This window comes from Scyliorhinus torazame, chromosome 8 (genome assembly GCF_047496885.1).
Source record: "Scyliorhinus torazame isolate Kashiwa2021f chromosome 8, sScyTor2.1, whole genome shotgun sequence".
In the NCBI taxonomy this organism is placed as follows: Eukaryota; Metazoa; Chordata; class Chondrichthyes; order Carcharhiniformes; family Scyliorhinidae; genus Scyliorhinus; species Scyliorhinus torazame.
The window spans coordinates 131,144,339-131,169,365 of record NC_092714.1 but is presented as its reverse complement, the minus strand read 5'-3'; the positions used below and the strand labels follow the sequence as shown (position 1 = coordinate 131,169,365).

The following is a 25,027-nucleotide window of genomic DNA, read 5'->3' as shown; positions in this document are numbered from 1 at the left end:
GTGTCCATAATTGTAATTCCACACCTAGGGAAAAAGCCGTGTGCTAGGAAAAGCAACAAATCCATTAAAGGGAGAGGTTGGTTGAACTCCATGATACATTTTGGGGTTCTGAAAACGCCTCGCCCATAACACATGTAAAAGTGTATGTTGCCAGAGCAGCTTAGACACCTTGGGGAGCTGGTGGGCACCGTTGGCTAAATGGGCAGTGTAAACTAGATGGTGCCGACAGGAAGGGGGTTTGATCCCTGTTCCGCCTGCGGTGGATTTGAGACATTCTGGCTGGAGTGAACTTTCAAAAAAAATATTATTCTTCAAGGCATTTTCATACAAACAAAATCAGAAGAACAATCAAACAACTCTATAAACAACCAACACTCACTCCTCCCCCCCCCCGCTCTCCTGATGCCACTCCCAACCCACATCCCGCCTTCCCCATTTTAGCCCTCTTAACCCCCATCCCCTTGCTCCCCCCTGCCCCCTCCCCCGCCCCTTGCTGACCTCTCAAACCTCCTGAAAGAAATCAACAAATGGCTTCCACCTCCGGGTGAACCCATCCATTGACCCCCTCAAGACAAACTTGACCTTCTGCAGCCTCAGGAATTCCGCTAGGTCACGCACCCACCCCCCCCCCCCCCCCCCGCCTTTGGTGGCTCCAAGTCCTGCCACCCGAGCAAGATCCATCTCCGGGCTATCAGGGAACCAAGTGGCAAAACATAAGCCTCTCTCATCCCCTGGACTCTTGGGTCTTCCGACACCCCAAATATCACGACCTCTGGATACGGGACCACCTCCACCCCCAGCACCTCGGACATTCTGTCCGGCATACCCCTGCCAGAACCCCCTCAGTCTTGAACACGCCCAAAACATGTGGACGTGATTCGCGGGGGGCCCCGCTCCCCATCCACACCTATCCTCTACCCCTTCAAAGAACCTACTCATCCGCACCTCCGTCATATGCGCCCTATGTACCACTTGGAACTGGATGAGGCTTAGCCTCGCACACAACGAAAATGCGACGACTGGGGTGAATTTGCCCCACCACAGGTGCTGTGGGTTGGACCTATTTTTGGGCAGAGAACTCGAGAAGGATATCTCATTGCTGGCTGTGGGAGCGTGCTGTGTGCAAATTGGTCCTGTGTTTCCTACATTACAGCAATCACTACAATTCAAAAAATACTCGATTGGTTGTGAAGTACTTTGGGACGTACCCAATGGTGTGAAAGATGCTGTGTAAATACAAATCCTTTCCACTCCTTCACCATAAGTATGTTGGTTTAACAATCTGGTTGGATGAGTCGTTTGAATTAAAGGTCTGTTGTGCAGCACCCTTCCTTTCCAACCCACAGCTCAAACTGGTTTAAATTAATGTTTCATAGTATTTCAAAGCATTATATTAATGATTCAAGATGCTTTGTGTTTTGTGTGACCGTGTGTGGCCAGCACTATTCATTGTGGTCCAAATTCCTCTCTAATTTTGGCCCATTATGCTCAGCTATCAGTACGATTGACAGCAAGTCCTAGCATCTCAACAACCAGTGAGTGAGGTGTGCACGTTAAATGTAGCTTGACTACTGGGAAGCAAGTTTTGAAAAAAAATCATTTTCTTTTCCTCACTTGAGAATAAACAGACAGAAGTTATCTGGGCATCATAGGGCACGATATATACAATTTCTGTTTTTATTCCGCAAGGGATCCGAACAGCTGTTTTCAGTCAGGAAAGCTTTAAAGAATATCTGTGCCAGAGGTCGCACCCAGAAAGCTGCAGCCAAATTAATTATACCACAGGCTTTTGTGTCTTGACGAGGAAATTCATTGGGGTTTTTGAAAAGTGAAGTGGCTCCTTCGGCCCTCCTAAAATGCGACTGAGATCTTCCACATTCTGGACAGTGGGAGTGAATATGAAAGTGAGGTTGAGAACCACAAAGGGCGTTATATCATTTTTGCAACAACATGAAAAGTGTTTATGCCTGACGCATTTGGAAGCAAATGAAAACACTTCTTAAATTCTCTTTTGTGTTGACAACAGCAGTCCCAATGTATAATTTTTTTAAAATAAATTTAGAGTACCCAATTATTTTTTGTTTTCCAATTAATGGGCAATTTAGCTTGGCCAATCCACCTAACCTGCACATCTTTGAGTTGGGGGGGCGAAACCCACGCAGACAATGTGCAAACTCCACATAGACAGTGTCCCAGGGCTGGGATTTGAACCTGGGTCCTCAACGCCGCAGTCCCAGTGCTATCCACTGTGCCACATGCCTCCCTGTCCCAATGTATTATAACAGAATAATGTGGATGTCCTCACAAGTCAACAACCTTCGCAAGGAGTCCAAACTGTTCCTTTGAACCCCGACTGATTCTTTACTGCTCTCTGCAGTGGCCCTCGCAAGTCACTGAGTTGTATCAAACTGTGGCCAGGAGTTCAAAACTGAAGCCCATCACCACCTTAGGGGCAATGATAGGTGGCCTTACCTGTGGTGCCCACACCTCAAGACTGAATTAAAACAAAAAACATTTCCCCTTTCATTCCACAATATACGGTAAGGTAATTCAAGTGTCACAATTCTGAAATAATTTTTTGATTTGATTTGATTTATTATTGTCACATGTATTAGTATACAGTGAAAAGTATTTTTTCTTGCATGCTGTACAAACAATGCATACCGTACATAGGGAAGGAAGGAGAGACTGCAGAATCTAATGTTCCAGTTATAGCAAGGTGTAGAGAAAAGATCAACTTAATACGAGGTAGGTCCATTCAAAAGTCTGATGGCAGTAAGGGAGAAACTGTTCTTGTTTCCTTCGGCAAATTCTTTGAATTATTAAACAAATTGTAGCACAATTTTGGGAATCTGTTTCTTGAGGCTAATGTAATGTACTCTAATCCCAGGAATGAACGTCTGCCAAGGCAATGAATATTTATTGGGCAACGTCGACAGGTTAGGAATCACTAGATCGCAGAATGTGGATGCCTGATATAATATTAGTGCTTGCATTCTAAGGACAGCTAAATCATTGGCAGCAAGACAAGCAATGTTTTCTTTCACAATTCATTCTCAGAATATGGACGGCTCTGACAGAGTTAGCCTGCATTGCCCATACCTTGTCACCCTGAGTAGGCAGTGAAGGGCCACCTTCTTGAACCACTGCAGCCTGTGAGCCATATGACATAACCAAGTGGCTTGTGGGGTACTTTGGAGGACAGGTCAAATTTAACCATGATGTTGGCTGCAGTCGTCCCTAAACCAGACTAGGTCGGGTTTCTTTCTCTAATGGACATTGGTGAAATATATCTTTACGGTTTATTTGTTAAATGAGATACAAGTTTAGCACTAAGGTGCTTAGATATTCCGATTAGGCAACACAGCCAGGAGTAGTGACTGGGAGAATCATACCTGCCTGACTCTGAACATGCTCTGCCTACATATATTTCCAGAGCCAGTACCATTTAAATAATCTAGGCAGATACCAGACGACAGAGAAAACCCGTGACCAGGTGCTTGTCCATATGCTGCTGCAGCACTTGGGTATCGTGGCAGCTAGCAAAGATGGAAGCCATTGTAATTTGCTAAATTCATATGATGAGTCTCTGATGAAAAATAAAGTCTGCGTCAAGCGGTCGCTCCCATTCCCCTCTAAACCTGTGATGTGGCCTTAAACATTGTCGGTGCCGCAGTCTATCAATGGGAGTAGCCCGTGGGGAAATGAGAGGAACTATGTGTGCCAGTGTCAGCACTGTAAGCAACATTCTATATTGGCAAATGCAGGGTGGTTTATAGGCATTTCTAGACAGCTAAGGGAGGAAAATAAAGTGCCGTTAACCTTACATAATGCAACATGCACAATCCTCACAATTACCTTCCCATCTCACAATACTTTAGGGTTTACCACACATGCATATTTAGTAATAGGATGCATTTTTAACTCCCACCCTTCACTTTGAAATGCTCCTTTGCATCTTTAAGCAATGGCAGATGTGATGAACGGTTACTGTAACACTGTACCCTTGTCATCATGTAAGGTGATGTCCCCTTTAAGACCGGGCTTGGAACCCTGGGGAACGCCGCCTCCGGCTCCGCCCATCTGTGAGTCGTATATACGTTCACTGCTTTACTGTTTACACTCTAAGCGTCGTTAATGAGGGTACCACATGCTGTTGTACTGTTACATGCCTGGGCTTGTCCCTGCTGGCTCCGAGCCACTGTAGTATATAATATGTGTATTGTGGTAAACTGCCACTGTATTATATGTAATGTGGTAAACCACTGCATGCTGGTTCCGCCTCCCCGCAGGCTCAGTGTAAAGGTGACTAGTCTCCGCCACTGCCCCAGTTCGGGATCCGAAGCCAGGAGGCTTTCTGTTTATTTTATTAAATTGATGTGCCATCAACGAACACGAGATGAGCAGTGAACGTAACTGAGGCTAGTGCCGAGACGTGTGCTAACTGCTGCACTGCCCACAAGGCGGCCCCTTATATATGGCTCACAGATGGGCGGAGCCAAAGGCGGAGTTCCCCAGGGTCCCAAGCCCGGTCTTAAAGGGGACATCACCTTACATGATGACAAGGGTACAGTGTTACAGTAACCGTTCATCACAGCAGGATTCCCAATGTCTGACTGGACTGCACGAAGCAACTACAGGAGATCACTGTGACTCATCACAACAACGGGAATACCTTAGGCGGGATTCTTAGTTTCAGAGACTGATTGTGGGATTCTCCGTCAGCGGGATCCTCCGCTTTGCTGGCAACGTACCCATGCCTGCGGGTTTCCCAATGGTATGGGGGTGGCCACAATGGGAAACCCCATTGACCGGCAGTGGGAATGAGAATCCCGTTGCTGGCGGAGTTCACCGCGCCGGAAAATGGGGCTGGCAGGATGGAGAATCCTGCCCTAAGTTTTGATGCTGGCACTGAATCGGTGGTGTTCTGCAACAGGAAAATTGATGCCATTCCCAGAGCAATTCATCAACCGTTAATGGGCTTGCACTGGCGCCACGTGGAACACGACCAATTCCGAAGAAAAACGGTGTCCGATTCGCCGGAGTCGGAATTGCCACTTGAGAGGCTGACAAGTTGCAGCCATATAATCAGCACTCCACTCCCCACACACACACACATCACAGCCAACAAGTTGGCAGCATGAAGAGCGGCATTATGGTTCACAGATGCTGAACTCGGGACACTGCTGGACGCAGTGGAGGAGAGAAGGGCCACCCTGTAACCACGCCGTCTGTAATTCCCCTGGCGGAGGTGGTGCATCGCTGAATATCAGGTCAGGCCCGCTAACAATATGCGAACGGCATCTACTGTACATGTAGAGTGGACTGCATTGACGCCGCTATCGAGGCACTGGTGTCCAAAGATTTGTGGGTTAGGTGGTTTGCCACGCTAAATTGCCCTGTAGTGTCCAAAGGTGAGGTGGGGTTGCTGGGTTACGGAGATAGAGTAGAGGTGTGGGCTTAGGTAGGGTGCTCGTTCAGGGACCGGTGTAGATTTGATGGGCCAAATGGCCTCCTTCTGCACGGTATATTCCATGAGCATGGGTGCCCGCCACAATTTTGGCGTCACAGCAGATTCTCTGTCCAATCCAATTTCGCGCTTTCGGCGTTGGCCGACAGAGAATGCCGCACCTTATTTTTTGTACAGTTTTTTGTAGAAGACAAAAAAGGGAAGCATCGAGGAAAAGACGGAGGAGGCAACATGTAACTTATCTCATCTGGCACGGAAACAACATCAGGAGATTGGCTTCATGCTGTACACTTCAATGGGAAGTAAAAATTTAACTTGGTGTAAAATGGTGGAGGATCTGATCAGTTTGGATCTGAGTGGGTGAGGTTATAGATAGCCCCAAGGAGAAAATCCTCAATATCATTGGAAAGTAGATGAACAATTATGTCAGAGACGGGGAATTTGGAGGAGCTCTGCCAGCTCAGAATTCATGAAAACCTTCTGCTGCCCTTCCTACTCATCCAGTTCTCTCATTCACTCACTGACAGAAAAGCTTAGACTAAAGTCTCTTGCCCTTTTCCCGTGTCTTCTTAGAAGGACACCATTATAACCAAGCTGCCAATGCAAAGGCCCCTGTACATCGGTGGCATGGTGGTCCTGCACATTCCACTCCACTCAAGTACCATTCCAACTGGAGAATCCGCTAAAGCAGCACACATGGATCAACCAGGGCTAAACAGCTGGCTTGTAATGCAGAATAATGCCAGCTGCGCGGGATCAATTCCCGTACCGGCCTCCCCGAACAGGCGCCGGAATGTGACGACTAGGGGCTTTTCACAGTATTCATTGAAGCCTACTCGTGACAATAAGCGATTATTATTACCAGATAGAAAACAAAGATTCCATTTATTCACAATATTACATTTTCCACTCCTCAAAGGGCCACCTCTCTGACCTGAGAGCTCTCAGTTAAGGGTAAAACCCTGCCTCCTCGTAACCGGGGGAACGCATATTCAGAGGAGGTCACTTGGAATCTAATTGTCCTCATCTTGCGACCTCCCTGAGGTTATAACATCCCTCTCCCCACCCACTCCCAAGTCCCGAGATACATCTATGTCATGTCCATGTCTGCAGCTGGAATTACTGGCTCTTTAGGCGTCCTAGTCCGGGAACGGCCGACGAGGGCCGAACCTGTAGCAGCTGGTGGCGTGTACCAGACTGGGGAGCGTCCCCTTCACGTGAACATCTCGGCAGGGTGGTAGGCGCTGCGGCGGCCGGAGTTGTGGATGCTGCTGGCTCAGACGGTGGTAATATGTCCATGTCGACCTCAGAATCAGTGGCCAGTGGATCTTTGTCCGGCATTTTGGTGTCCTTTATGTCCGAGACTAGTTTCTCTACAGTAGGTGCGTCCGGGACCAATGATGGTGACTTGGGCGGAGGTGTCGGTTCGAGCTGGGGGCAGGTTTGGTCCGAAACCTCCAGAATCGGATCCAGCGTCTCTTGGATAAGTCCTAGAATGTGGTCCACATGCCAGTTTGATTTGCGTCCTTGTGCCAGTACTCGAAATGATACTGGTCACGTCTGAGTCAACACGAGGCCTGGTGCCACGGGACTCCTTCTGCAAAATTCCAAACATAAACTGAGTCTCCCACCGTGAAGGTGCATAAGGACGAATGTCATCCAGCATCAGCCTCGGCTCGATTCTGGCCCCGGTGGATTTTCCCGCCAATGTCTGGGAGGACTAAACTTAAACGTATTCACAGGCGACGGCCCATCAGCAATTCGGCTGGAGAGATCCCCGGGGTGGAGTGTGGCATCATCCTGTAACAAAAAAGGAACCATGCAAGCCGCGCTTCCCAAGATCCCAAGTCTGTTTGTTCATCCCATCCTCGTCGCCAGTGTAGAATCTGTTAAATCAGCACACGTATTACACTCAATATTACACTCTCCTCTTCCTGAAGGGCCTCCTTCCTGACCTGCTCCCAGTCCAGGGTTTTTATACTAGAGAGCTGATCTCTCGGTTAAGAGGGAAACCATGCCCCCTCATTACTGGCGGAACTCATATTCAGAGGACGTCACCTGGAATCTAATTGCCCTTATCTTTTGACCTACTTGAGGGCTCTAACACCAACAGACATGGGCCCGAGGACAGTGGACTGCCTGATGGGGGAGTGAGCAAGAACAACTGGTGGAGGCAAAGAGCAAGAGGACTACTTTCTGGACACCATACGCTGTAGCCATCCATGTATCTTGCCAAACAAGTAAGGGTGTGATGGTAATTTAGTATCCCCATGTGTGCACCCTCTGCAACTGTAGGGCCTTTTTGAAGTGAAATTACTGCAGGGAAATTAGGCAGCCATTGTAGACGCAGCAAGCTCCCAATCATCACTGAGATAAATGACTACATCTTCTGTTTTGGGATAATGTTGGTTGAGGGATAAATATTGAGGAGCAGTTTCCTGCTGTTCTTTGCCGTTCATCAATGGATAGCAGTGTTGCTTCACAGCGCCAGGGTTCTAGGTTCGATTCCCGGCTTGGGTCACTGTCTGTGCAGAGTCTGCACGTTTTCCTCGCGTCTGTGTGGGATTCTCCCGGGTGCTCCGGTTTCCTCCCACAAGCCCCGAGAGGTGCTGTTAGGTAATTCGGACATTCTGAATTCTTCCTCTGTGTACCCATACAGGCGTTGGAGTGTGGCGACTAGGGGCTTTTCATAGTAACTTCATTGCAGTGTTAATGTAAGCCTACTTGTGACAATAATATAGATTATTATATAGAATCATAAAATCCCTACAGTGCAGAAGGAGGCCATTTGGCCCATCGAGTCTACACCAATCCCTCGAAAGAGCACCCCACACAGACCCAATCCCCACCCTAAACCTGTAACCCCACTTAACCATTGGATACTGAGGGTCAATATAACACGACCAATCCACCAAACCTGCACATCTATGGACTGTGGGAGGAAACCAGAGCACCCGGAGGAAACCCACGCAGACATGGGGAGAAAGTGCAAACTCCACAAAAACAGTGACCTGAGGCTGGAATTGAACCTGGATCCCTGGCACTGTGAGGCAGCAGTGCTAACCACTGTGCCCCCATGAATAGCATCATGATCTAGATTATGTACTCAAATCTTCGGAATGGGATTCGAACTCAGTTCTGCCCACTGCTACCATTGGTTTATTCAATTGATCACACCCGGGTCTGACTTAGATTTAAATTTAAATGTCACATGTACCGAGGAACAGTGTTCTGCATAAAGTCCAAGCAGATCACTCCACACATGAAAACATACAACATTTGATAATACATGAGGATACATAATGAAAATACATAAACATAGACAGTGGGTGAAGTATACGGTATATAGTGCTACAACTGTAGAGAAGATGCGTGGAAAGATCAGTTCAGTCCATAAGATCAATTCAGTCCACAAGAGGGTCATTCAAAAGTCTGGTCACAGCAGGGAACAAACTGTTTTTGAATCTATTGATGTGTGTCCTCAAACTTTTGTGTCATCTGCCTGATGATAGAGATTTAAAGACGAATAACCCGGTGGGAGGGGTCTTTGATTATGCTGCATACTTTCCCAAAGCAGCGGGAGATATAGGCAGAGTCAATGGATGGGAAGCGGGTTCGTGTGATGGACTGGGCTGTGTTCACGACTCTCTGTAGTTTCTTATGGGCTTGGGCAGAGCAGTTGCCATACCAGCTGTGATGCAGTCAGATAGGGTGCTTTCTGTGGTATATCTATAGAAATTGGTAAGAGTTAATGTGGACATGCCGAATTTCCTTAATTACCTGAGGGAGTATAGGCGCAGTTGTGTTTTCTTGGTCGTAGCGCCTACGTGCGTGGACCACGATTGTTGGTGATGTTTACACCTCGGAATTTGAAGCTGTCAACCAACTCCACATCTGCACCATTGATACAGACAGAGGCGTGGACAACACTTCACTTCCTGAAGTCGATGACCAATTCCTTTGTTTTGTTGACATTGAGGGAAGCATCCCTTTTGTTTAGAAGTTCTGCCAGATTGTTTGTCTCCAGAATTCTAACTCAGATTGGACTGTAAATTCCAAAGTGTAATTCTATTTTTTAAATAAGTTTCGAGTACCCAATTCATTTTTTCCAATTAAGGGCAATTTAGCGTGGCCAATCCACCGAGCCTGCACATCTTTGGGTTGTGGGGGCGAAACCCATGCAGACACGGGGAGAATGTGCAAACTCCACACGGACAGTGATCCAGAGCCGGGATCGAACCTGGGACCTCGGCGCCGTGAGGCTGCAAGGCTAACCCACTGCGCCACCGTGCTGCCCCCCAAAGTGTAAATCTGATATGATCACAGCAAAAATAACGTTTAAGATGACAGGGAACAGAATCCACCTCTGGTGACCGGGGTCTTGGCCGCTGACTGGAATGCCGGCGAGATCGCCACATTACCTGATTACAGGAAGGCCTGACAGTATTACCTTCCAATTAGACACTTGAGAGGCGAGCAGTCAGCCTTTCCAAGGAATCAGGACCCTGGAGGCGGATCTACCAATCAGAGGCTAGTAGGTCTATTGGTGGCTGCTGCCGGAACAACAAGCAATGGAGGCCCAGGCCACAGGTGAGTAATGATGGAAGGGCGTTCGCAGTGGAGGGGATTTAAGAGGAGTCAACAGCAAGGGCAGGGGACTGGCATTCACAATCGCCAGAACCCCCCCCCCCCCGCTTCCGCCCCCCTGCCATTGCTGGATCCCTTGATCAAACATTGAGTGCCTTGGAGCAAGAGATCCCCTCTGGAATCTGGCCAGACGTCCTTGGCATGCACGCCATTTGGAAAGTCCCCTGTCAGGGGTTGGTTTAACACCAGCAGCAGTGGAATGAGGCACTTTGGGAATTAATTCTACTTAAATGCCTCAATTGGTGGGGAGGGAAGGCCATCCGTGGCTTAATTGGCTGGAGACGGGAATGTGGCAGGGTCTTCACTAACTCCCCCTTGTCCCCTGCCTTAGTAAATGCTGTCCCTGTCCCCAAACCCACAACAGAGGAGGACGTAAGACACACAGGGGGCTGGATTCTCCGTTTTTGGGACTATGTCCCCACGCCATCATGGAAACTGTGGTCTTTTACATCAGGAAAACTGGCATCAAAAGGCCACTGATTCACCACCATGCAGGGGGCTAGCAGGCAGCACCAGCTGCCGATATGGCCCCCCGCACCTCCAGGTCAGAGGCCGCGCATGCGCACGACAGCGGCCTCCAGCGGCCACGCCGTGCTCCATGGCGGACTCAGCCCGCGAATCTGGACCGCCGAAAGAGAGCCCTGCATCGGCCGCTCGCCCGACCCACATCGCCCGCGCACATAGCCCCCAGTCCAGAATGGGGCTACCCTGCCCTCCGATTGAACCTCCCCCAACTGTGGCATCCACGGACTGAGTCCGCAGACGCCACATGAGTCTCCCGAATGGCAGCACCAGATTAGAATCACGCTGTCGGGTATTCGGCCGTTTGGAGACGGAGAATCGTGGGGCGGGCCTCAGGCAATGGCCTGTGGTGGTGGATACTTGGCCCGGCATACTCCCCGAGTAAGCCGCTTTTCGGAGGGCGGAGAATCGCAGAACCGATGCCGGTCCCGATTTTGTGTGTAAGAACGTGATTTCGCCGACTGGGTGCAGAGAATCTATCCCCGGGAGTCTGAAGGAGCTTATTTTGTTAAAAATTGGTTTTACAGGTAAACTATTTCATACTATTTGCAATGCCAAGAAGAATGCTAAACATTTGCATGGAAAATTTTAATTGCAAAAAAGAGGCCTTGACCTTAACCCCCTCCCTCTTCACCCACCACATACTCACAGGACGGGAGTAGATTTGGTGAATTTAAAAAGTTAAATGTGGAGAACATGACCCACTCCCCTGTACCTGATCTGGGGGATGATCGTGGCGTCCGAGTGTCCCACCATGGACATTCATACCTGATCAGGGGATGATCTTGACGTCCGAGTGTCCCGCCATGGACATTCATACCTAATCTGGGGGATGATTGTGGCGTCCGAGTGTTCCACCATGAACATTCATACCTGATCAGAGGATAATAGTAACATCCGAATGTCCCACCATGGACATTCATACCTGATCAGGGGATGGTCTTGACGTCCGAGTGTCTCACCATGGACATTCATACCTGATCTGTGGCATGATCGTGGCGTCCGAGTGTCCCACCATGGACATTCATACCTGATCAGAGGATAATAGTAACATCCGAATGTCCCACCATGGATACTCGTATCGTATTTACATCATGCTCCAAGAGTGTCATCTCCTCAATTTCCCAAGCATCCTTTGCTGTCCTCCATCCCTCCAATCCTCGTCCTCCACCTGAAGATGGCTCTCTCCCTCCTGATTATGGGCCACTCCTCATTAAGACCAGTTATTCTCAGCCTCTCTCAGCACTTTTCCAGAAATATCGGGGCCAATTTTCTGAATATATAAAAGTAATGTCACCGTAGTCCCATCGGCTGCTTCCCCATTTGAGGCGAGAGCTGACTGGGGCAATTTAACCTGAGGGTCACCACACCTCAGGTGAGAGGACAGGTTGAGTATAACTTCCTCAGGTACAGACATTGGCTTCGCTCTACTTCACAAACTAGCTGTCCAGCCAACTGAGCTAAATGAGCCCTCTTTGAATACATATCTAACAATTAAAAGCACTTAAACTGCTTAAAGATTGTGAGGTGTCCTTTATGTGGTTAATATTATGTAGTCTGCTGGAGCCTGATCCACAAAGGAAGACGGCAGCAAACTTCTGACCTCATGGTTTTTATGTCTTGGTCACAGCGCCTGGGAAATCAATGGCAGAAAATTGCATCACCATTCAGTAAGGAGATTCCCAAAATGAATTCAAAGGTGCTCATTATTCCCTTGTATTCCTGTATTATGAATGTTAAGTGGCCTATTGCAGTCTGATGTTTATTTAACTTGCTTATGTTTATGTTTCAAACCAAGCCTTCAAGGGAGGTTTCGGACCAAAACCGCAGAGTGTGGTCTCATTGCAATGAAAGATGAATAACAATTGTGTCATTATTATACTGGCAGCGATTGAGATGCTGTTTCTCTGATGTACAATTTCATGTGGTGTCTGCACTCGGAGAGTCAAATGAGGGAATCAATAAAAATGTCTACAAGATTATTATGTTTGAATATTTAAGAAAGGGAGTCTGAAGAAAATGATTCGTTTTTATAATCATAATTAACATTTTGAATACTAAATTTTGATCTCAGGACATCCCAAAGTGCTATATAGAGAATGATATACTTTGGAAAAATAATAGGCAATTAGCACTCAGGATAACTTTCATGATCAGACTGTTTTAGTGATGACAATTAAGGAAAAAATATTGGCCAGAGAGTACTCCCCTGCCCTCCACATAATATCACAGGTTTGTTTATATCCAGCCGAGTGCAGATGGCACCTTGGTTTAATGTATCATCCAAAGATGGCACCTCCAAACATGCAGCACGTTATTGGTGCTGTTCATAGAATCATAGAATCCCTACAGTGGAGAAGGAGGCCATTTGGCCCATCGGGTCTGGACCAATTCTCCAAAAGAACTCCCTACTTAGACACACTCCCCCACCCAATCGCCGTAATCCCACCCAACAGTTTGGACACTAAGGGCAATTTAATGTGGCCAATCCACCTCACCTGCACATCCCTGGACTGTGGGAGGAAACCAGAGCATCCGGAGGACGCCAAGCAGACACTGGAGAAAGTGCAAAGTCCACAGACAGTCACTCAAGGTTGTAATTGAACCTAGGTCCCTGATGCTGTGAGGCAGCAGTGCTAACTAGTCGCTAACCTGTTGTAGTATGTCTGCCCGGATTATGTGTTTAGGCCTCTAGAGCAGTTCTTAAATTAACTGCATTCTGGCACCAAGTTACAATAACCAACCACGACGGGATAGACCACTGTTTCCATCCATGTGCGTTACTAAGTTGGAGAAGTGTTTGGACTTTGGGTCAAACTGTTTGAAATTAGAGATCGTAACAGTGCCATGGATCTGGAATAGCCATGCGATGGAATCAAGGTGGCTAGGGGCTGGTTTGGCACAGGGCTAAAGAGCTGCCTTTTAAAGCAGACCAAGGCAGGCCAGCAGCATGGTTCAATTCCCTTACCAGCCTCCCCGAACAGGTGCTGGACTGCGGCGACTAGGGGCTTTTCACAGTAACTTCATTTGAAGTCTACTTGTGACAATAAGCAATTTTAATTTCATTCATTTCATATCTTTGTAAGCAGTCTCCTTCAGTTTGTCAATTCCATGCCTTCATGAGTTAACTTCCACCTTTTGACTGGTAGCATTTGTTGTTATAGCAACAAGAGTTAATTAGCCGGCATTACATTTTTGTATACTGTCATTGTTTTTTCTGGAAATGTGACATTCTTTTGAAAGGTGATTAATTTAATTGTTTGAATTACTGCAAATGAATTTATAGCAGAATATTTTTCTCCATTCCCGCAGATCTGGGCCAGGATTTTCCATGAATCTACCCCTGCTCCTCAGCCCAAGTGTAACCAAATTCCAGGCTTATTTGCGTAACCAGGAACCCCTGACTCACTTCCAACAAGGTTAGCGAGGCATAGTGGGAGCAGTTTGGAGGAAATTCTTGAGACATTTTTTTCAATGCACCTCTCCATGAGCTATGATGTATTGTAACTAAGTGAGTCTGAAGTAGTTAACGTGAACTAGAGGCCTAGGTGTTTCCATACCGGTGTGCAAGAAGATCAGGGCGTGACTCTCTGGTCTGCCAGCCACGTTTTCCGGCACGTTCTCCATTCCCGCAGTCGGCCAAGGGGTTCCCATTGTGGCCACCTCATGCCGTTGGGAAACCCGCTGTGGGCAGACCGGAGAACCCTGCCGACTGAGAATTCTGTTGCAGGTACAGCATAGAATGACGTACTTTATTGACAGGGGGCTGGATTCTCCGTTTTGGAGACTAAGTCCCCACACTGTCGTGAAGACGGTGGTCTTTTACACCAGGAAAACTGGCATCAAAAGGTCACCGATTTCCAGTTTTGCTGGGGGCTAGCAGGGAGCCAGCATAGAGCTCGCAGCTCTAGCTGCCGATATGGCCCTCCAGCACTTCCGGCTCAGAGGCCGCGCATCCGTACGGCGGCGGCCTGCAGCGACCGCGCTGTGCTCCATTGCGGACTCAGCCCGCAGACCTGGACCGCCGAAGTAGCACCCCCCTCCACCGCACACACGCCCCGGACCGCCGCCCACAGTGCTCCAAGCCCCGAATGAAGCCCCCGCTGCCTGCCGATCGGCCCTCCCCCGACTGTGGCGGCGCCGGACTGAGTCCGCGAGGATCCCGGACGGTGTGAGCACACATAACCCACGCCATTGAGAATTCGGCCGGTCGGTAACGGAGCATTGCGGGGCGGGCCTCAGGCAATGGCCTGAGGCAGTGGATACTCGGCACGGCGTACACGACGAGTACGCCACTTTGCAGGGGACGGAGAATTAAGAACCTGCCACTGTTCACGATTTTGGCGCCAAAACGGATTCTCAGCCTTGTTGCCGAATGCGTTTTCGGCATCGGGGAGCAGGGAATCCAGCCCAGGGTCTTAATATTATTCAAAAAGAAAACTTGCATTTCTATAACATCTTACAAAATCTCAAAATGATCCACATCACTTTTCAGTCAATTCAATACTTTTGAAGTCTAGTCACTGTTGTACTTTAGTGAAACGCAGCTGCCAACTTGCATGCAGCAAGGTCACACAAACTCCAGTGATACACATCGGGCTGGATTCTTCATCCGGACACCTGGAATGCATTCCACAATTGGAATGGAGAATCGGAAGTAGGGGCAAAATCGGGATCTCCTTAAATCAGTTATATTTTTTGCCTCTACATTCTTTTTTGGAATCATATTCTCATCACTCTCTGGGAAAAGAACAGATAATTTATTTTTAAGTGATGGTAGTTGATGGACAAATGTTAGATGGGCATGGTAGCACAGTGGTTAGAACTGTTGCTTTACAGTGCCAGGGTCCCAGGTTCAATTCCCAGCGTGGGTCATTGTCTGTGCGGAGTCTGCACGTTCACCCTGTGTCTGCGTGGGTTTCCCCCGGGTGCTCCTGTTTCCGCCCACAAGTCCCGAAGACGTAGGGCGGTGATTCTCCGTTGCCCAACGCCGATATTGTAATTGCCGACCGGGCGGAGAATCCCTGTTTACGACCGAATCGGGGGCGGCGCCAGTTTTTGGATGCTCCGCCCCCTCCAAAATGGCATCATCGAGGAGTACGCTGCACACTGTTGGGACTGCCTCAGGACGTTACCTGAAGGCCCTCCCCTGATGCTCCGCCTCCGGTGGGCCGAGTTCCCGACAGCACAGGACATGTGTGCTCTCAAGTTTTGTGAATCTGCCGTGGCGGCTGTGGACTGTGTCCAGCGCCGCCACAGTCAGGGGGAGCCGTGCTGCTGGCCGAGGGTCTTCAGCGAGGGCTGGGGGACTGGTGGGGGGTGGCCCGGGGCTGGTAAGGGGTTTCCAGCGGGGCACTATCTGGCAGGTTGGGTTCGCGTGCGGCCGGCGCCATGTTGTACGGGGCGACCGCTGCAGGTCGTCGCCATGCACATGTGCGGCCACAGACCCGGCCAATCTCCATGCGTTTATATCGAGAAGGCCATGCGTTTTACGTGGCGTGGCTGCTAGCCCCTCACCGGTTGGAGCAGCGGTGCGGCACTGCGTCAACATTTTCATCGTAAAACCAGACACTTACTCCAGGCATAGCCTCAAAATCGGAGAATCCAGCCCATGTTGTTAGGTAATTTGGACATTCTGAATTCTCTCTCTGTGTACCCAAACAGGCGCCGGAATGTGGCGACTAAGGGATTTTCACAGTAACTTAATTGCAGTGTTAATGTAAGCTTGCTTGTGACAATAGTAAAGTTTATTATTATTGTTAGTCATGCCTTGGGAATGGGGGATGGGGGAGTAAGGTGGACTCCTCTACTTTACTTTAAAATAGCCCTATTCCATTTTGCAAGCATGGTAGCACAGTGGTTAGCACTGTTGTTTCACAGCATCAGGGTCCTGGGTTCAATTCCCACTTGGGTCACTGTCTGTGTTGAGTCTGCACGTTCTCCCTCTGTTTGTGTGGGTTTCCTCCGGATGCTCCGGCTTCATCCCACAGTCCCCGCAAGATGTGCATGTTAGGTGAATTGGACATTCTGAATTCTCCCTCTGTGATCCCAAACAGGTGCCGGAGTGTGGCGACTAGGGGCTTTTCACAGTGACTTCATTGCAGTGTTAATGTAAGCCTACTTGTGACAATAATAAATATTTTTCTCACTATTATTATTATTAAAATATGGTTGGGAAGCACCCTTGTGAACTTATTTTATTGTGCCAACTGCTTTTAAAAAAAAAATAGGTAGCTCAATGTTGATGGTGAGATAACCAATACTGGCAAATGATGTATGCCCTAGAACACTTTGGGATGTTCTACTCTTGTGAAATGCACAATGCAAATGCCTGTACTTATTTTTCTGGCACAGGGATCCGGATCAAGGGTCTAATGAAAATTAGAGCCAGCCCATTTAGGAGTGATATCCGGAAGCACATTTTCCACACAAGTGTAGTGGAAAACTGGGACTCAGCTCTCTGAAAAGCTGTGAATGCTGGATCAACTAAAATCTCAAGTCTCATGCCCAGATTTAATTTATTTTAGCCATTTGGACCTCACCAACTGCCAAGGAAGATCAAATGCCCACCTCATGTACTCTGTACAATGCCCTGCTACTCTGTTGCACAGTACATTGCTAACTTATTCACCTGACATGTATGTTCATGGTTTATATATAATACATACATGTAAAGGGTGCTGGATGGAAACTATTATTACAAGTATTCAACGGGACTCTGATGGATAGCTGTGTGGTGCAGTAATGTGCTGTGCTGCAGAATATACGTTACCCAGTGCATGTTTATCTTATTTGATTTGTTAGTCCAGTAGGAATTAAATATATTCCCAATACCAAGTCACAAACCATGACTGTACATACATTGTCTCTGTAGAATATGAGTTTGCTAGTGCTTGATTTTATCATTCATCTCAAAACTTTGACAACTTTGAACAAATTTGTTATCTTTGAAATGAATCAATCGTAAACTGTCGTTGCCTCAATCAAGCTCTCCGCACCTCGTTTCCCCAACACAACTGCAATGGTCCCTTTGAGTCGCTTCAGTCGAATTGCTGGTGAAACCTGATCCAGTGCCAAATTATAAACCCACTTTATAATGAGTCAGTGAAAGAAATCCCAGAGTGTTTCCTATGACACGTTATGGAGGTTAACACGTGCATATACTCATTCTGAAACAGAGGAGACTGAGATTCCCACAGAATAAAACACTTTCTTGGTTCAATCAAGCCCTCAAGACATCAGGAATCTAGATAGTGCAATTTTCAAGGTCTAAATTACTGGCCCAAGAGAGCCAGACACACAGCCAGCTGCCATTCAAATCAAACAGTACTGAGAATTCCCCCATGTTTATGTACATGGGACTGTTAATCACAAGCAAACTTCAATAATTTGGAGAAAGAGCACAGAGGCAGGGGAAAAGGAACTAGGGTTAATTGAGGGAGGGGGTTTCTGAATTGAGGGAAGGAAGAGAAGATGTAACTGAGTGGGGGGAGGTGGAGAGGAGGGATACCTGAGTTGGGGAGATGGGAAGGAGACATCTGAATTGAGAAGAAGGGGTATTTGTTTTGGGAAGAGGTGGAGGGATATCTGAATTCGAGAGAGGAGGACTGAAGGGTATTGGAGGAAGTGGTTTCTGAGTTGGCTATCTGAGCTGGAAGGAGGGCTATCTGAGTTGGAGCGTTGGTGTCCGAGTTGGAGAAAGGGGGCACCTGACTTGGTGGAAGGGGCACCTGAATTGGAGGAAGGAGTAACTGAGATTGGGGAGTTGGCATCTGCATTGAGGAGAGGGGCATCAGATTTGAGCAGAGGAGCATCTGAGTTGGGAGGATGGTTTTCCTACTTGGGGAGAGGGGTATCTGAGTTAGGAGAGTGATATCTCTGATGGGGCGAGGGGTATCTATGGTGGGGGATGGGTTTTTGAATTAGGCAGAGGGCAATCTGGGGTGAGGAAAGAATATCTGGGCTGGGAGATGGGGTTTCTGAGTGGGGGAGGGTTTCTGAGTGGAGGATGAAAATTTGAATTGGGCAGAGGGATATCTGAGTTGGAGGAGGGTTTTCCTCATTGGAGAGATGAGTGTCTGAATTGGGAGAGAGGACTCTGTTGGCAGAGGAGCCTGAAAGGGTATTTGGGATGAGATGGGTTTATGAATGGGGATAGGGTTTGAGGGGAGGGGTACTTGAGTTAGGCAGAGGGGCTTCTGAGTTGGAGGAGGGTTTCCCTATTCGGGAAAGAGGTGACTGTGTTGGGGAGGCAGTTATGAGCTGAGGGGTTGGGTATCTGAGTTGGGGAGGCATATCTGCTGAGTTGCGGGAGGATTTTCCTAGTTGGGGAAAGAGGGTATCTGAGAGAGGGAAGGGGGGCTCCTGGCTGCGGGGAGGGGTATCTGATTTGGGGAGGGTTATCTGAATTGGGGAAGTGTATCTAAGTTGATGGAGGGGTATCTGAGTTCAGGAGGGGTATGTGAGTTGGGGAGGGGTATGTGAGTTGGGAAGGAGCGTGAGTTGAGGAGGGGTATGTGAGTTGAGGAGGGGTATGTGAGTTGAGGAGAGTATGTGAGTTGAGATGGGGTTGTGAGTTGAGATGAGGTATGTGAGTTGAGGAGGAGTATGTGAGTTGAGGAGGAGTATGTGAGTTGAGGAGGAGTATGTGAGTTGAGGAGGGGTATATGAGTTGAGGGACGGGTATCTGAGTTAAGGAGGGGTATGTGAGTTGACGAGGAGTATCTGAGTTCAGGTAGGGGTATCTGAGTTGAGGAGGAGTATGTGAGTTGAGGAGGAGTATGTGAGTTGAGGAAGGTGAAGGACCATTGGAGAAAAACTGTTGCAATGTTGATTGGTCAGAATGTGAACATTGTTTTCACACGCTCAGGGTAGAAAATGCTTTTTGAAGCAAGAAGAAAAGTTATTCACCTGTCAAGACAAATCTGAAGTAACCCTAACACTAGAGCTTCTACTAAATATTTTCATAGAATTTACAGTGCAGAAGGAGGCCATTCGGCCCATCGAGTCTGCACCGGCTCTTGGAAAGAGCACCCTACCCAAGGTCAACACCTCCACCCTATCCCCATAACCCAGTAACCCCACCCAACACTAAGGGCAATTTAGCATGGCCAATCCACCTAACCTGCACATCTTTGGACTGTGGGAGGAAACCGGAGCACCCGGAGGAAACCCACGCACACACGGGGAGGATGTGCAGACTCCGCACAGACAGTGACCCAAGCCGGAATTGAACCTGGGACCCTGCAGCTGTGAAGCAATTGTGCTATCCACAATGCTACCGTGCTGCCCCATATTTGACTCTTTAACTTCTGGGTTTTAACTACTGACTGTGGCAGTGAAGCAGGGCCAATCAAAACCCAAAGCTTGCAACGTAAGCAGAATAACATCAGATATTATGAATCAAAATTAGTTAAAAATTAAGTAAACAATTATGTGGAGAAGTATCTTTTCAAAGAGCTCTACATTCATATTGATAATTGCTTCAGGCGCATGTAATTGGTGCATCATTGCGATTAAATGCATCGCAAAGTAATAAAGGGTCTTCAAGGCAAACAAAACCATTCACAATTTGGTGTTCATTATGATCCTTTCTCATTTCACCATTGAAGCACACTGCAATCAGAGTGTGCATGACCTTCAACTGGAATCGGGTTTACCAGGGCTATTGAAAGGCTCGGTCTGCAGACGGGCAAAGTTTTAAAAAATGTAACGCATGCAAGAAATAAACTAAATACCATCACATTCTGAGGGGTTAAACGCTACCATGCTCTCCAATCCAGAAGCTGGCCTTGCCAGTAAACACAGAGAGCTTGTTCAGACATGGTACCTTCACCATGAATCAACACATTCCCATTAGTGATCGCTATATAGCTTGCAGACAGCATTCTATTCGAGATTATCCCTTCAGTGCAAGAACTCTGCCCCTTCCCAGCCCCCTCCCCCCCCCCGTCTCCCCCCACCACCTTCCATTCACCCTTGTTCAGACAAAAGCTGAGCATCTGGGATTTGTCAAAGACTGCAAAAGTGCTGCCCACCGAAACTAGAATCACAATCGGTATGTCTGCCTTGGAAAAGCCACAGGCACAGGCTGCCCTCCTGCAAGGATATGAGTTTCACCTACAGTAGCGCAAATAAAACAAAAGAGGAAATGGGTAATACAAAAGTTTGTGGTGTGATGCACACCCGTTTCTTGACTGACAAACAAAACGTTACCCCTTTTTGAGCTTTCATTTAACTTCTTTCCCATCAAACTTCACTTACCTGACTCCCCATTTCGTCAGAAGCTGCAGCTCCCTGAAGACTAAGAAGGCAAAGCTTCTCGTTCCAAAATAGATCTGTCTCTCCCTCTCACGCACACCCTCTCTCTAATGCAGCCTTGCCTGGTCCTCACTGTTTAAAAGGTACTTCAGGAACTCTTCTGCTGAGGAGGTTGTGCTCTTGTCAAACTGTAGATCACTCCTACTCTCCGCAGGGTACGTGTGTATGTGTGTGTATATGTCTCTTAGTTAAGTGAACAAGGCTGGCCTCAGTCTGACAGGTTTCCTTATATAGGTAAACATGACTCACATTCCCGTGGAGGGTGGCTGCTTTGAATCTACCACTTAACTCTAGATATGCCAGCATGCCAAAGAAGAGATCAGCTATGTAACGTGCAACATTTCACATAAACCGTAACAAGTGTGGACACCGGCGGGTAATTCTTTTCCTATCGAATTGGGAAGCAACTTGAAATGCAAGATCAGCATGCTTCATACTAGACACTGATCAGAGGTGATCACTTCATCATGGCTTGTTTCAACTGGATCAGCCATGTAGAAAGCACTTACAAATTAGAACATTTCAAAATCTTTATAACAAAGGAAGGAAAAAAGGGGAACATCAACATGAATTTAAATAGCACCTTTCATTATGCCAGGATTGCCAATGAATTTTTTTGTGTGACATAGTCACTAAAATGTCTGGTTTATTCCATTCAAAGTTCTCACTAAAATGCTGGGAAAAGTTTGAGAGAAGAAATGTAACAAATTATTATGCCTGGGAATTTCTTAATAATGTGAGGCACTACATGACTGACATCCATCTATATCTGGGGGTCGGTTAGCTCAGTTGGCTGGACGGCTGGTTGGTGATGTAGAGTGACGGCAAAAGCCTGGGTTCAATTCCTGAACTGTTGATTCCCAAATGTTTTTCTCTGTCAGTCTGGCCTCAATAAAAGTTGAGATGGATTTGCACGTAAAAAGAAGTTATTTATTTAGCTTGCAAGCTTAATTCATCTTACAGAAACATAAGAGACATCCAGTCTCTTACACTCCAGAAAGCGACTGAACAAAGAGACAAAAGGATCTCTGCAAAATCAATTCAAATGGTATCAAGTTTCACATACTCGACGCCCATAGGTCAGCCTTTGTCCCTCCTGACCTGTTTGATCTATTCTGATTGGCTCACTTCCAATCCCTTTCTCTGGCCCCTATCAATGCAGCATCACTCTCATAGACACACCTCTTCCTGCTTTTTCCATTCGGTCTCAAATCCCTTTGTCCCTAACTGCCAGAATCAAAGTGGCTTATTTCTACATTACATTAACTAGTATCTCTAAAGTAACTATTTTATATCACATTCGTCATTCCCTCCTTTTATCATTCCATGATAACCGAACTATCCAATCTATAGCTACGGTTCCTCATCTAAAAAGATCCGTCGCTGCATTTCCAATTCCTGTCTTAGCCCCCCTTCATCTGCCTCACCCTCATGGATTTTAACAGTTAAATTTTTTTTTTCGGTGATTGGGACGGTGATCTGATCCAGTGCACCCCGCATTCTACCCATCACACATTTAAGGATGGCCAGGCCCACAAAGATGCAGCCGATAGCTACCACTAGATACATGGCCATATTTATCAACCAGTCCTTCCATCCTCCAAATCCCCAGTTACCCCAAGAGCCAGGATCCTGCATCCCGTCCAAGTGATCCCGTATGCGATCCATAAATTTAGTGATGTTAGCGGTCAAGTCCTGAACTCCCATGATACACTTGCCCTGTACTATGGCGCATACCCCACCCTCACGGGCCAGAAGATAGTCAAGAGCATACCGGTTCTGCATTGCAAACAACCGTAGCTGAGACAACTCCTTAGTTATTGCCCCGAGGGCTCCCAAGGTTTCATTTCCCAAGATGGTAAGGCCGCAAATAAAATAATTCCGATCACTGACAGCCAAGGAACCCCCCACACCTCCCAGTGTCAATACGCTCAGAATGCCCCACCCGGCTGAGTGGCCCCGGTTGGGTGCAAGAACCTGAGGTTTTTTTCCAGTTCTCGCAAAATTCAGCAGAGACTGCCCGGCGTGCTAACTGATTATGCAGGTTCCACGCCGAAGGGCAGGGGACTGTGGTAGGGACTAGAGTCCCTATAGCAATTCGGCGGGGAAATGGGGGTGACAAAACGTTGGTCGCTGTACCATTAAATAAAAAGTAGTATCCTTGTTCCGTGTGGAGACTAGCATCACAATCAGCATATCGGTTGCGTAAGGACCTCCCAGTAGCCCAGTTTATCCAACTTTGAAATGCCCATTCGGGCCGCCCAGCAATGCGGAAAGCCCTAGTCCCAACAGTGATATGAGAGACATTCGCCCAGCCACAGAGGAGCTGGAGGCCGGCGTTCAATGGAACGCAAGTGGTGTTGTAACAAACGCATTGGCCAGACGCCTGGGTGATATGGCACCTCCTGTCCGTACAGGTGGAAACCAGACATGTTATATTTGTGTCCACCTCTACCAGCAAACAGCCATATCCTTCACTGCTGAAGCAATTCTCGTACGACCGGGAATCCCTATTGGGAGTGAAGTGGCTAGGTATGTACGCTCTCCACCGTCGCAGCCTATCGTACTGTGAATGGGAATTATCCCGAGGAAGGGGAAGGCAAATAGCCGGTGGTGCTGAACCCGGATCGTAAGGAAGAGTGACCTGATCGGGCAGTGGTTCGGAATGCTGACAATGAACCACCGTTTGGGGAGTGCCCCAAAGCGGTGAAACAGAAAATAACCTAGACACCGCTGCGGGGTTTGGGTAGCAGACAACCCGTCCCTGGCCATACAGACGGTGGTAAATCTGGTAGAAGAGATTCATACTACCCGGGTTTTCCTCAGTTTGGCCTTTAATTAACTTAAGTGTATCTCCCGGTAACCTACGTTCTAGCTGTACTTCCCTTCTCATACGCCCCGTCCTCTCTCTAGTCCCTTTCTCTTTCTCATAGCCTCTTCCTACACTCTTCTGACAGCCTGATTTTACCTTTATTGTACCACTCTTAACACATCCAAAATCAAATTTACATGTATTCCAAAAACAAGGCAATGTCCATATAATGTTCCCTTCCCATCGCCGGGACCGGTGCAACTGCTTCATGACTCCTGCATTCTCCTTAACTTTGATGACCTTCCATGAGTCGATACCATGTCCTCGTATATGGGGGCAGCGAAGAACATCACCTTTGCATAGGTGATGTATCCTTGTAGATTGGTTGGGGCTACACAGATACATAATATTCCCCTTTTCCATGTCCATCGCCAATAACACGCCAAGCGAAGTGAGGCCAAATATCAGACAGACGATGCGTAGCCACTCCATCATGCTCCACACCTGTAAAATAGCACTGGAGAAGGGAGGCAGGTTAGTATCCGAACTTTTACAGTAGTGGAGATGGACTCAATTTGCAGTGATGTAGGTGGACCCAAGCACTTCGCCCCTCCACTTTAACTGCTGTGGGGGTGGTAAGGAGAACTTGGAAGGGCCCGTCCCATCGCGGCTCCGACCCCTTCCTAGTCCAATTTTTGACCATGACATAACTACCGGGCTGGACTGAAAGTGAGCTAGGTACTGGGGGCAATGGCTGGTGAGCCGCGCGGACTTGGCCATGGAGTTCCTTGAGCACTTGCGTAAGGGCTAGAACATAGGTGGTCATTTCTTCAGTCATCTGATGAAACTGAACCCGTCTGGGAACCTGCAGGCTCCAAGGAGTTCTAAGAGGCCTGCCATAAAGAATCTCGGCAGGAGAGAGCCGGGCTGGTCCCGCAGGTGTAACCCGCAGCTGGAAGAGGGCAACGGGGAGCAACTTAAGCCATGTCAGTCCCGTGTCTGCTCTTAATTTAGCCAATTTAGTTTTGAGGGTCTGATTGTGTCTCTCAACCAACCCGGCCGCCTGCGGTCTGTAAGCACAGTGTAACTGCTGGCGTATGCCCAACTGGGAGCAAAACTCCTTGTTAATTTGTCCAATAAAATGAGGCCCATTATCAGAACTTAACTGAGCTGGTATACCGTACCGGGGAATGATTTCCCTCATCAAGACTTTAACCACAGTAGCAGCTTTATTATCGATAGTCGGATACGCCTCG

General features: G+C 47.8%; 1 protein-coding gene across 1 annotated transcript in view; it reads right to left on the bottom strand.

The window, feature by feature from the left end:
- The window catches only part of LOC140428112 (E3 ubiquitin-protein ligase Midline-1), a 572,352-nt gene extending 551,226 nt beyond the window's left edge, over positions 1–21,126 (bottom strand). Inside the window, exon 1 of the mRNA XM_072514187.1 lies at positions 20,903–21,126. The gene's annotated coding sequence lies outside the window, so the exon portion shown is untranslated. The remainder of the gene's footprint in view (positions 1–20,902) is intronic.
- Between the last annotated feature and the right edge of the window lie 3,901 nt (positions 21,127–25,027).